The sequence below is a fragment of the Somniosus microcephalus genome, unplaced genomic scaffold (genome assembly GCF_052327205.1).
Source record: "Somniosus microcephalus isolate GS21.2 unplaced genomic scaffold, FLI_Smic_1.0 unresolved_chr7, whole genome shotgun sequence".
NCBI classification, from domain to species: Eukaryota; Metazoa; Chordata; class Chondrichthyes; order Squaliformes; family Somniosidae; genus Somniosus; species Somniosus microcephalus.
Window position 1 is genome coordinate 6,333,606 of NW_028225185.1, and position 12,596 is coordinate 6,346,201.

The following is a 12,596-nucleotide window of genomic DNA, read 5'->3' on the forward strand; positions in this document are numbered from 1 at the left end:
AACCAATGGAATTGGGGTTTGAAGAAAAACGCATTTGGAATTTCCAGCTCCCTGCGTGTGTTTTTGTGTGCGTGTGTGTCGAGTGTGTGTGTGTGTTGAACATGTGTTTTATTTTTCTATATATATACATATATATATTCTATATATCTGTGGCCTGTGCTCGCAGTTTTGACGTTCGGCCTTGTTCTGTGTGCCCAGTGCTTGCGAGGCCTCCGAGCACCCTGAGCTAGTTTCACACGCACCGCAATGGATCATGGCTAATGTAAAAAAACAAACAAATGCTCCTGTAACGATTCTCCTGGTGACCCTACACTGTCCCATCAATCACCCCCAGGGCAGGTACAGCACAGGTTAGATACAGAGTAAAGCTCCCTCTACACTGTCCCATCAATCACCCCCACGGCAGGTACAGCACAGGTTAGATACAGAGTAAAGCTCCCTCTACACTGTCCCATCAAACACTCCCAGGGCAGATACAGCATAGGTTAGATACAGAGTAAAGCTCCCTCTACACTGTCCCATCAAACACTCGCAGGGCAGGTACAGCACGGGGTTAGATACAGAGTAAAGCTCCCTCCACACTGTTCCATCAAACACTCCCAGGGCAGATACAGCACGGGTTAGATACAGTGAAAGATCTGGGCTCATACAATGATGGGAAGGTCAGTGTTAGGAGCAAACCTTTTTAAAATCTTTCCCAACAGGTGGCTTGCCTTTATTCCCAGCTGTATGTGAGGATTTCTCTCTATTTGCAGCAGTTCTGGGCCCTGGAATCTGATCGCTAATTTACAGCCGGTTGTTGAGTGGCGCGAATTACCCATTATCCATTGAGGTGCTGCTGATTGCAGCATGCTGTGCTTGTTGCTGACTCTCTGCGGAGTGCTGCTCTGCTCTGACCTGCCATTAACCAATCTCTTTTTGTCCCCCTTTCTCTTCCCTTATTGTTTTTCTGTTGCTTCTCTCCAACCTCCACTATCTCCTTCTATTTCTCTTCTCCCTTCATCACTCCTCCTCTCCCTCTCCACTCCGTCTCTCTCCCTTTCTCTCCCTCTGTCTCTTTCCTCCCTTTCTCTCCCTGTCTCTCTCCCTCCCTTTCTCTCTCCTCCCTTGCTCCCTCCTCCCTTTCCCTCCCTCCCTTTCTCTCCCTCCGTCTCCCTCCTGCCTTTCTCTCTCCTCCCTTTCTCTCCCTCCGTCTCTCTCCCTCCGTCCGTCTCCCTTCTATCACTGTCTCCGCCCTATTATCTCTCCCACCTTCCATCTCTGCCCCACTCCCTCTCTCTTTCTCCCCCCCCCCCCCCCCATCTGTTCTAGGGCTGAGAGCTCATTGCAGGAAGGAGCTGTGGACTGTTTCTCCCCCCTACCTACCACCCCCTTCCCCTCCGACATATCAGCCAGCATACCGGTGGAGCACACTGTCTGTACAATGGGAGCTCTTCCCGATTTCATTCCCTTGTCCTGAACAGTTCCTCCCTGGCCGACGGGTTTGCTGCGATCGCAGACTGACGGGGCCTCCTCGCTGGATCATTGTTTTCGGATGCAACTCTTTGACTTTTCATATTTAAAGGTGTTGGTAGGTTAGCGCAGCGGGAGTGAAACAACGCAGGAAAGACCCGCGCGCAGCGTCATCGATGGCAGGCCACTGTTGAGTCTCGACAAATCTTTTTCCTTCTCTTCTCCCCCTGTCGGTCTCGGTCCCCCACCCAACCCTACCCCCACCCCCACCCCCACCCCTAGACCATCCCCGCTCATTTCCTCGCACGAGTCTGGACCGTGAGGCTGTTCAACTGTGGAGGCATCGCAGCCGAGCCCAATCCCGCCTGAAGCCCGCGTTGGTGCATTTTCCCGACAGGGGGGTGGGCGCGGGGTCACTCTCTAGTGATCAGGAGCAGGGACCATGGCTGATTTCCCCCAACCCAGGGCCACTGGGGCTAACTGTAACACACACTCACACCACCCCCCCCCCCCCCCCCCCGAGGATGTGACCTCGGACATTCCCGCTCTGTGTGATTCAGAGCGGTGGGGGTGGGGGGGAGAATACTCGAACCTGCCGCCATTGTTGATGCTTGGCTTGCATACAGAATACCTGGTTTGCAAGCCAGAAATTCCCCCACTCTTTCACCTCCACCTCTTGCGTTTGAAGACGGGTGAAATTAGATTTAAAATCGCCCCAACCCCGCGCCCCCCCCCCCCCAACCAGATTTACCCGTGTCGCACGTCACTCCGACAGATTCTGCGATTATTGGAGACAATAGTTTCTATTGCGACACGACAATACGGCCAAACACGACCTGGACCCCATCAGTAACACCCCCTTCTTTCCCCACCTCCCCCTCCCCAAAATCCACCAGCAACCCCAACGGCTCCCATTTAAGGGGGGGTCGTGTCCTCCCACCCTGGGATTGTGCTCCATTCCCCTCAGGCGGGGTGATACACACAGCATTGCACGCGATGTACCCTCCCTTTACCCCCTGCCCCTCCCCCCCACCCTCGTCCTCCGGGGCTGGATGGCGACAGCCAGCGGCAGTGCTGCTCCTCCACGGAGACCATGGCCCGGCATTACGGGCGATGCTGAGGGTTCAAAAAAAACCCCACGACGATCGGACCCTGCGAGACGGAGCAGAGCTGAGGGAGCGTTTAAATTCGCCAGGCAGCACTGCCAATTCATAATGTGCCTCCCCACTCCCCGCCACTACAAGTGGATGCAACAAAGGCTAGAATCAAAATGGAGGAAAATGAACCAGAAACATCCTCCCTCCCTAAGCTTAATGCGCTTTCTATTTCCTAAAACGCACTTCTACACTTGCACCCTCCCAGTTTCGAGCTTTGAGCGATGGGAATATTGCGGAAAACACCCACGTGTCACGGTTACGGGACAAGAGGCCACGAGTTAGAAAACCGAACTCGGTAAATCCTGTTCTGGAGAATAAAAGGCAAACGACCCAGGTAAAGGCTGCTGTTAAAAAAGGTGAATAAAACCCGACCACCTTCTCGAGGCAGCTGAGGGTGGGCGATAAATGTGTCCCACTCCCCCCTCCGCCCCCCGAGAAGCTTTTTTAAAATATGAAAGTAATTTAGGTGCCCGAGGCGCCGAAATCTGTTGCCGGGGCGCAAATATTCACATAGTGCTGGGTGACGGAGCTCGTACCGTGGATTTGTGTCTCGTCCTCTCCCTCCCTCCCCATAAGCAGTCGCGAGGAAGGAGCCATTGCTTCTTCTGTTTGCAGGGAATTCTGGATAACCTGATACCAGTTCGGAGAGAACAACTGTCCCAAAGAGTAAATCCACCCACTACCAATCTCCAGTGCAGGGCGGCTCCACAGCGCAGCCTCCTCGCGGATGTCCTTCCCCCAGCGTGCGCTACAGGAACCAAAAACCCAAACCTCCGTCACATCTTAAAACACACAACGACATCATAATTTATAAGCGGGCACGAAACGAGAGTGAAACAAACGGCGGCGGGGGGGGGGGAGCCTGATACAGACATTCGTTCACCGCCCGTTTCTTAACCTGTTGCCCCCGCCCCACCCCATTCGCCACCGCAGGTCGTTAACAGTTGTTGCAAAAAATTGGGGTTATATAATCGATGGTAATCAGGAACTCTCCCATTTCATGTGTTGAGTAAAACACACACACTCAAGCTGATCAACAGAAACTCCTCTCCTCCATAAGCTTAATGCGCTTTCTAGTCAGGCTGGGGGGTGGGAGGGGCTGAGAGAAGAAAAGCGACAAGATTTCCCCCCCACAGCACACTGTCCGAATGCCCACACACCACCTCACCCCGCGTGCACATATACACACACACACACACACACACACACACACATCAGGTATTTTTACAATCCTCCAACTTAACCAGAGACCAAAGGGCCTCAAGCATCCACTAGCGAATGGCCTGGCATTGAGCTCGCCAATCAAAGCTCGCCTTCCCCCTCTCTCCGGCACCTATTAAATATTTATTGTACATAATCAAAAAGGATTGAATTAATTCCACCCCGAATTGTTTAATCTCAGAAATTCTGCGCTCCCGCTTTCCGGAGCTGAGAGATGCGGGCGAGGGGAATGGTATTAACGCAGGGGGCAAATTAACGGTCACCGCGTTCGCCATTTACACACCTTCTGTTAAAATTGCGGTCGGAGCGAGTGCGCCCCGCCCACGCATTATGCAGCGCCCCACTCTCTCGCTCTCTGGGCATTCTACGTGTTTCGAAGGTGGAATATGGGACAGCCTTTAGGAAATTTTAGTGGGGAAAAAAAAAACATTGGAATCGGGTTCTGATTTAAGGTGTTAATTTATTTTTAATTTATTCTCTTTTATTTAATGTCGACAAAGACAAAAAAAAAATTGCTGCTTTAATTCTGTTCAATAAAGAATTTCCAAAAACCTAACCTGGGTGATTGCTTAAACTTGTGGTCCATTGCGCGTGTCCCACCTGTGTAACCCCGTCTCCAACATTTCCCCCCGGGTTCCCGGGTACCTTCATCCAAGGGGGCCAAGTCTTTCACGTGCGATCGCAGACGGCGGGTGCCGGCGGGATATTCAACTGCAGAAGGCTACACAATATAGCTAACCCGTAGAAGGGGCACAGGGTATTCGACTGCAGAAGGCTGCACAATATAGCTAACCCGTAGAAGGGGCGCAGGGTATTCGACTGCGGAGGGCCACAAGCCTCAATGTCCGGGCTCACACTTTAGTGGCAAAAACAGGAAGGCAATAGATTGGGAGAAGGGGAAGTGCAACGAGACCTGGGTGTCCTTGTGCACCAGTCGCTGAAGGTAAGCATGCAGGTGCAGCAGGCGGTTAAGAAGGCGAATGGTATGTTGGCCTTCGTAGCGAGAGGGTTCGAGTACAGGAGCAAGGATGTCTTGCTGCAGTTGTACAGGGCCTTGGTGAGACCACACCTTGAGTATTGTGTGCAGTTTTGGTCGCCTTATCTGAGGAAGGATGTTCTTGCCATGGAGGGAGTGCAGCGAAGATTCACCAGGCTGATACCTGGGATGGCAGGAATGACGTATGAGGAGAGATTGGGTCGATTGGGCTTAGAAGAATGAGAGGGACTCTCATTGAAACTTATAAAATACTAACAGGACTAGACAGACTAGATGCAGGAAGGATGTTCCCGATGGCCGGGGAGTCCAGAACCAGGGGTCACAGTCTAAGGATAAGGGGTAGGCCATTTAGGACAGAGATGAGGAGGAATTTCTTCACCCAGAGAGTGGTGAACCTGTGGAATTCTCTACCACAGAAGGCAGTGGAGGCCAATTCATTAAATAATATTCAAGAAGGAGTTGGATATATTTCTTAAGGCTAAAGGGATATGGGGAGAAAGCCGGGACAGGGTACTGAATTTGGATGATCAGCCATGATGTCATTAAATGGCGGAGCAGGCTCGAGGGGCCGAATGCTGCTCCTATCTTCTATGTTTTTGTGACGTGTAGCCCCCCCTCCTTGGGCGAGACAGCAGGGTGGGGTCTGTTTTCCCGTGCCCCTCCCAGCGAGAGTCAACCTGGGGGGGGGGGGGGGGGGAAGGGGAGGAGGAGAAGGGGAAATTGCCAATTTATATATTAACAATAATAATCGCCAGAGACTTGACGGGGTTATTTCAACCAAATTTATTTCAATAAAACAAGACTGGTGTGTAAAATATATATCTTTAAAATTCCTTGCCAGCTCTTCCTTCTTGTAAAAAATAAATTATACCAGAGGGAAATAATAATAAATGTCAGGTCTAATAATATTTGCAGGATCTGGCACTTACCGAGGGGCAGACAAGAGGAAACTTTACAGTCACTGCCCCCCACTCGCCAGTTTTAAAAGCTCGCGCAAGAAACATCGTGGCCAAGGGCCACAGGTGAAGTGCATCATCCAGGAGCCGATTAGATATACAGTAAATAGCGTACTTCCATTGTCCTGCTGTACATGTCAACTCCGCTTTTTTTATCCTTCTCAAAGACGAGTTACCCGGAAATCCCACCCTCCCCTCCCGCACTGACTGCACCCCTCCCCGCACCCCGGGGTCACTGTGTCTGGACAGGGAGCATCCTCACCCTGCCGCAGGTAACAGAAGTGCAGGGCAGGGACTCTGCACCGCTCCGGCTGGGAATCATCTCCCCGAATATCCCGCGTTCAATAATCTTGCCGTATATTTTATACTTGGATCTCTTTAGGGTGGGATTTGTATTCACATCAGCAGAGACACAGTCATCAGCACAGTGCTTGCTTATTGTGTGGGGTGAAGCTGGATTAATAACAAGTGTGTGGAACATTTTACCACTTCACTGTCCCATCAAACACTGCCAGGGCAGGTACAGCACGGGTTAGATACAGAGTAAAGCACCCTCTACACTGTCCCCATCAACCACTCCCAGGGCAGGTACAGCACAGGTTAGATACAGAGTAAAGCTCCCTCTACACTGTCCCGTCAAACACTCCCAGGGCAGGTACAGCACGGGTTAGATACAGAGTAAAGCTCCCTCTACACTGTCCCATCAAACACTCCCAGGGCAGGTGCAGCACGGGTTAGATACAGAGTAAAGCTCCCTCTACACTGTCCCATCAAACACTCCCAGGGCAGGTACAGCACGGGTTAGATACAGAGTAAAGCTCCCTCTACACTATCCCATCAAACACTCCCAGGGCAGGTACAGCACGGGTTAGATACAGAGTAAAGCTCCCTCTACACTGTCCCGTCAAACACTCCCAGTCAGCAGAGGGGGGGAGAGTTCCACTCCCAGCAGCTTGGGCCAGAGGTGAACAGACAGGATCCCACCCAGTCTGAGTCTTAACTGACCTCAACAAGACATCAAACCATGACAGCACTGTGGGAGCACTTTCACCACACGGACTGCAGCGGTTCAAGAAGGCGGCTCACCACCACCTTCTCAAGGGCGATTCGGGGTGGGCAATAAATGCTGGCCTTGCCAGCGACGCCGCGAATGAAAGCCTCAAATGGCGGGAGTTCAGTCAGGATCAGAAACAAGACGCACATTTTATGCTCAATATTATTTTTAAATGGCCTTGTTGCCGTTTCAAGGAAGTTAAATGTGCGAAGAATTGGCGAAATGCGAACTGAAGCAGGAGAAACTCAAATCGCCAGACGTAGGTGAACCTCGCTCTCCCTCCCTCCGCAGACAGCGAATGCGGGGACTGCCCGTCGCAAAGCACACAGCTCTCCCCTTCGACACCCAGCCTGATCCCGAGGGGAATGCAGCAGGAAGGAGGCGGGTGAAGGGGCTGACAGTGTCGCTGTATGGAGCGGGGAAAGGCGGGTGGGGAGCGAGGTGGAATGAATCAAGCCAGCATTCCCGCTCCTGGTGGCTCTCCAGCCACCTCTGCCAGAAAGTACGTGTGTGCGCGCGCACGTCGAGCAAGGGCTGGATCGCGATCGCTTGCGCTGGCCCCCATGGTCAAACAGCCTGCCCGCTGCCCACTCACTGGGCTCACGCATGAACAACAGCTGCTTGAGCAAGGGATCAGAGGAGAAGGTGCACAGATTCACTAGAATGGTACCAGGGTTGGGGGACTTCAGTGATGTGGAGAGACTGGAGAAGCTGGGATTGTTCTCCTTAGAGCAGAGAAGGTTAAGAGGAGATTTAATCGAGGCGTTCAAAGTCATGAATGTTTTTGATGGAGTAAATAAGGAGAAACTGTTTCCAGTGGCGGGAGGGTCGGTGACCAGAGGACACAGATTGAAGATAATTAGCAAAAGAACCAGAGGGGGAGATGAGGAGAATGTTTTTTACGCAGCGAGTTGTTGTGATCTGGAATGCGCTGCCTGAAAGGGCGGTGGAAGCAGATTCAATAGTAACTTTCAAAAGGGAATTGGAGAAATACTTGAGGGGGAAAAATTTGCAGGGAACTAATGTGCTGGAGGTCGGGGGAGAGGGAGGGAGAGAGGGAGGGAGGTCGGAGGAGAGGGGGGAGGGAGAGGTCGGAGGAGAGCGAGATGGAGGGGTCGGGGGGAGAGAGGGATGGAGATCAGAGGAGGGAGGGAAAGAGGTCGGAGGAGAGGGGGAGGGAGAGGTCAGAGGAGAGGGGGAGGGAGAGGTCGGAGGAGAGGGGGAGGGAGAGGTCGGAGGAGAGGGGGAGGAGAGGGGGAGGTCGGAGGAGAGGAGGAGGGAGAGGTCGGAGGAGGGGGGAGGGAGAGGTCGGAGGAGAGAGGGATGGAGGGAGAGGTAGGAGGAGAGAGGAAGGGAGATCAGAGGAGAGGGAGGGCGGAGGAGAGAGGGATGGAGAGGTCGGGGGAGAGAGGGATGGAGATCGGAGGAGGGAGGGAGATCAGAGGAGAGGGAGGGAGGGAGAGATCGGAGGAGAGAGGGCGGAGGGGAGAGGGCGGGAGGGCGGAGGAGAGGGCGGGAGGGCGGAGAAGAGAGGGCGGGAGGGCGGAGAAGAGAGGGCAGGAGGGCGGAGAAGAGAGGGCGGGAGGGCGGAGGAGAAGAGAGGGCGGGAGGGCGGTGGAGAGAAGAGAGGGCGGGAGGGCGGAGGAGAGAGGGCGGGAGGGCGGAGGAGAAGAGAGGGCGGGAGGGCGGAGGAGAAGAGAGGGCGGGAGGGCGGAGGAGAAGAGAGGGCGGGAGGGCGGAGGAGAAGAGAGGGCGGGAGGGCGGAGGAGAAGAGAGGGCGGAGAGGGATGTCGGATTCTAGATTCGAGAGGTTGGAGGAGAGGGAGGATTTGCCTCCCCAATGATAAACCTTTCACTTGCCCGGTTGAGGAGTGTGAGGTGGGGTTCAGACGAGCCACCCTCCAGGGGAGAGAGTTTGCGAGTTCAGAAACAGCTTGGGAAAAGGGGGAAGGATGGAAGATGTGAACTGGAGACTCAACCGCAGCCATTTTAGATGATAATAAATAAATAAATACATTTCAGCATAATCCTGACCCAGGTACATGGTTTTTTTTTTAAAGAGGAAAACTAAATCTTCGCGTCTGTTAGAAATTAGCTGTGGCTTTCGTGCAGGCGGCCAGCAGGCTTTGAGGCCTAGCCGTTACCCTGGCAACCGCAGAGTGGAGCCGGGAAGTAACTGGGCACAAACGTACAGATCTGGCTTTAATAAGGACCTGCTCAAACTTCAGAAAAAAAAATTAAAAGTCCTCAGGCTGCTCCTCTCCGCCCCGCGGCATCGTGGCGCCGGAGGTCAGTGGCCCTCCGCTCGGCATGAGTGCAAGAGGCGCAGCAAACCATCTTGTAGTAGGAGTAGGTGCAGAGTCGGGCCTGTACCACAACCGGGCAGTTGTGATGCTTGTCCTTGCAGTTTTCATCTGAAATTAGTTTGTAAACAAACACAAAAAAAATAGGTAACGTTATAAATCTCATCATCATAAAGAAACTACTCGTGAAATAACGCTGGGCGGCCAGCTGATGGCGCCGTCCAAGGAGTATAAATACTCGGGCGTGGGCCCAGCGTGCCCAGGGACATTTTGTAAGACAAGGAACTAGTGAAGTACAACTCGACCTCCATGTTCTGAAACAAGTTGATTAAAGCCTTGCTTTACATTCAAACCAAGTGCTCCGACCTCTCCCTCTCTCCATCCCTCTCTCCTCTGACCTCTCCCTTCCTCTCTCCTCCGCCCTCCCTCTCCTCCGATCTCTCCCTTCCTCCCTCTCCTCCGATCTCGCCCTCCCTCCCTCTCCTCCGATCTCGCCCTCCCTCCCTCTCCTCCGATCTCGCCCTCCCTCCCTCTCTCCTCTGCCCTCCCTCCCTCTCTCCTCTGCCCTCCCTCCCTCTCTCCTCTGCCCTCCCTCCCTCTCTCCTCCGATCTCTCCCTTCCTCTCTCTTCTCCGATCTCCATCCCTCTCTCCTCCGACCTCTCCCTCTCTCCTCTGCCCTCCCTTCCTCTCTCCTCCGCCCTCCCTCCCTCTCTCCTCCGACCTCTCCCTTCCTCTCTCCTCCGCCCTCCCTCCCTCTCTCCTCCGATCTCTCCCTTCCTCCCTCTTCTCTGATCTCCATCCCTCTCTCCTCCGACCTCTCCCTCTCTCCTCTGCCCTCCCTTCCTCTCTCCTCCGCCCTCCCTCCCTCTCTCCTCCGACCTCTCCCTTCCTCTCTCCTCCGCCCTCCCTCCCTCTCTCCTCCGCCCTCTCCCTTCCTCTCTCTCCTCTGATCTCCATCCCTCTCTCCTCCGACCTCTCCCTCCCTCCTCCGACCTCTCCCTCCCTCCTCCGATCTCCAGGTAACGTTAGCCGAGCGACCCACGTGACTGAAGGTCAACATTCATCGAAGGGGTGTGGGGATCGGGCGGGGAAGGGGGGGGTTTGAGGTCGATGATCAAATCAGCCCGTGATCTCATTGAATGGCGGAGCAGGCTCGAGGGGCCGAACGGCCTCCTCCTGCTCACGTTCCCCTGGTAGTGTCGCCGAGGGTGAGATTACGATGAGATTTTACATAAACCGGGCTTGTGTTCCCTGGAATATAGAAGGTTAAAGGGTGATTTGATTGAGGCTTTTAGGATTTTGAAAGGAATTGATAGGGTAGAGATAGAGAGAAACTTTTCCGCTGGTCGGGGAGTCTAGGACAAGGGGGGACATAACCTTAAAATCAGAGCCAGGTCGCTCAGGAGAGAAGTTAGGAAACACTTCTTCACACAAAGGGCGGTAGAAGTGAGGAACTCTGTCCCACAAAAAGCAGTCGATGCCAAGATCAATTAATAATTTTAAACCAGAGATCGACAGATTTTTTACGAGCCAAGCGTATTAAGGGATAGGGAGCCAAGGCGGGCGGATGGAGTTAAGATACAGGATCAGCCGTGATCTCACTGAATGGCGGAGAACAGGCTCGAGGGGCTGAATGGCCTCCCTGCTGTTCGAATCATAGAATGGTTGCTGCACAGAGGGAGGCCATTCGGCCCGTCGAGCCCGTGCCAGCTCTCTGCACGAGCACTTCAGCCAGCCCCACTGTTCTATAGTCCAGCCCTCCAGGCTCGGCATGGAGTCGCCAGGAATGGAAGATTAAATAGGTTAGTTAGGGAGGACCAGGGGGTCACAATTTTAAGCTGTACAAGGCCAAGTCTAGGTTAGATGTCTGGAGGTGGTTCTGCTCCCAGAGAAGAGTGGACCTCTGGAACAGGCTGCCGTCCCGTGCAGTGGACGCTGATTCGCTGAATTCCTTCAAGCCAGACCTGGACCTGTTTCTGGCTGGGACCGAGATCACCTCTTACAGAAGGTAGGTTACTGCAGGGAATGCTCAGGGCCAGAGCGATCTCCTGGACCAGTTTCCATCGCCGAGATGGGTCGGAGAGGAATTTCCCAGATTTTGCCCATTGAACCCTGCCCAATCAGAGATTGAGGTCCACCCATTGCGCCCTGGCCAATCAGAAGTTGAGGTCCACCCATTGAGCCCCTGCCCAATCAGAGATTGAGGTCCACCCATTGCGCCCTGGCCAATCAGAAGTTGAGGTCCACCCATTGAGCCCTGCCCAATCAGAGATTGAGGTCCACCCATTGAGCCCTGGCCAATCAGGGATCTGGGATGCCACTCATCCATTGAGCCAGCAGGGTCGACTGGCCAGTGATCAGGAGCAAGGCTGATTCCCCTCTCTAGCCCGGGAAACCGAACAAACCTACTGCCCCTGGCCGAGATCAAGCGAACAACGCTGGGATCTCCCTGGTCCTTAGGGCTCAGGCCCCCACTGGGTAAACCAGACAATACAAGGCAACAGGAATACTCTCGGACACCGAGGGCTGTGCAGACCTCAATGAACCATCACGGCAACTCCCCCCCCTCCCACACACCAACCCCTTGCTGTTCCAGGGCAGGAGGGGGGGGGGGCACCATGCACTTGTGACCAGTTGTTCACTCACCCAGTTTCGGGAATGCAGGGGGTGGGCGTGGCACATTCGCTGGTCATTCCGGCTTCGCCGTGGCGTCGCAGAGGCCGCTGGGAAATCACCCGCGTCATCCAGGCACCTCACACCTCTCTCGCCTGGACCCCCGCCCATGCACGACTTCGAGCACTGTCATTGGATAAAGATCGGCGACGTCAGTAAACCCGTTCCATCCCCCCCCACCCCCCGACTCAAACCCTCCACAAAACCCACCATCGTCATCGAGTCATCGAGTTTATACAGCACAGGAAGAGGCCCTTCGGCCCATCGTGTCCACAGCGGCCATCAAGCCCTGTCTATTCTAATCCCATTTTCCAGCACTTGGTCCGTAGCCTTGTATGCTATGGCGTTTCAAGTGCTCGTCTAAATGCTTCTTGAATGTTGTGAGGGTTCCTGCCTCTACCACCCTTTCAGGCAGTGAGTTCCAGATTCCAACCACCCTCTGGGTGAAAAAGGTTTTCCTCAAATCCCCTCTAAACCTCCTGCCCCTTCCCTTGAAACTATGCCCCCTTGTTATTGACCCCCTCTTCGTCCTTTCTCGAACTGCGAGACTTCCATTTAATACAGAGCCTCGTCGCATCTCCGCCAGAGATCCCAAAACAGCAAGGGGCCCACGAAGTGAATCTGTTTTTTTTTTAAAGTGTTGTTGGTTGAGGGATAAAGGACGGCCCAGGACACCAGGGAGAACTCCCCTGGTTTAGACCCCACCTGGAGTATAACTGTGTTCAGTTCTGGGCACCGTACCTCAGGAAGGATCCACTGGCCTTAGAGGGTGGGGTGTAGCC

General features: G+C 53.9%; 1 protein-coding gene across 3 annotated transcripts in view; it reads left to right on the plus strand.

Moving 5' to 3' along the window:
- LOC147086430 (CUGBP Elav-like family member 3-B) overlaps positions 1-4,386 on the plus strand; it is a 102,570-nt gene extending 98,184 nt beyond the window's left edge. For all 3 annotated transcript variants that reach the window (XR_015075726.1, XM_085978532.1, XM_085978533.1), the window contains one exon: positions 1,312-4,386. The gene's annotated coding sequence lies outside the window, so the exon portion shown is untranslated. The remainder of the gene's footprint in view (positions 1-1,311) is intronic.
- The last annotated feature ends 8,210 nt before the right edge of the window (positions 4,387-12,596 follow it).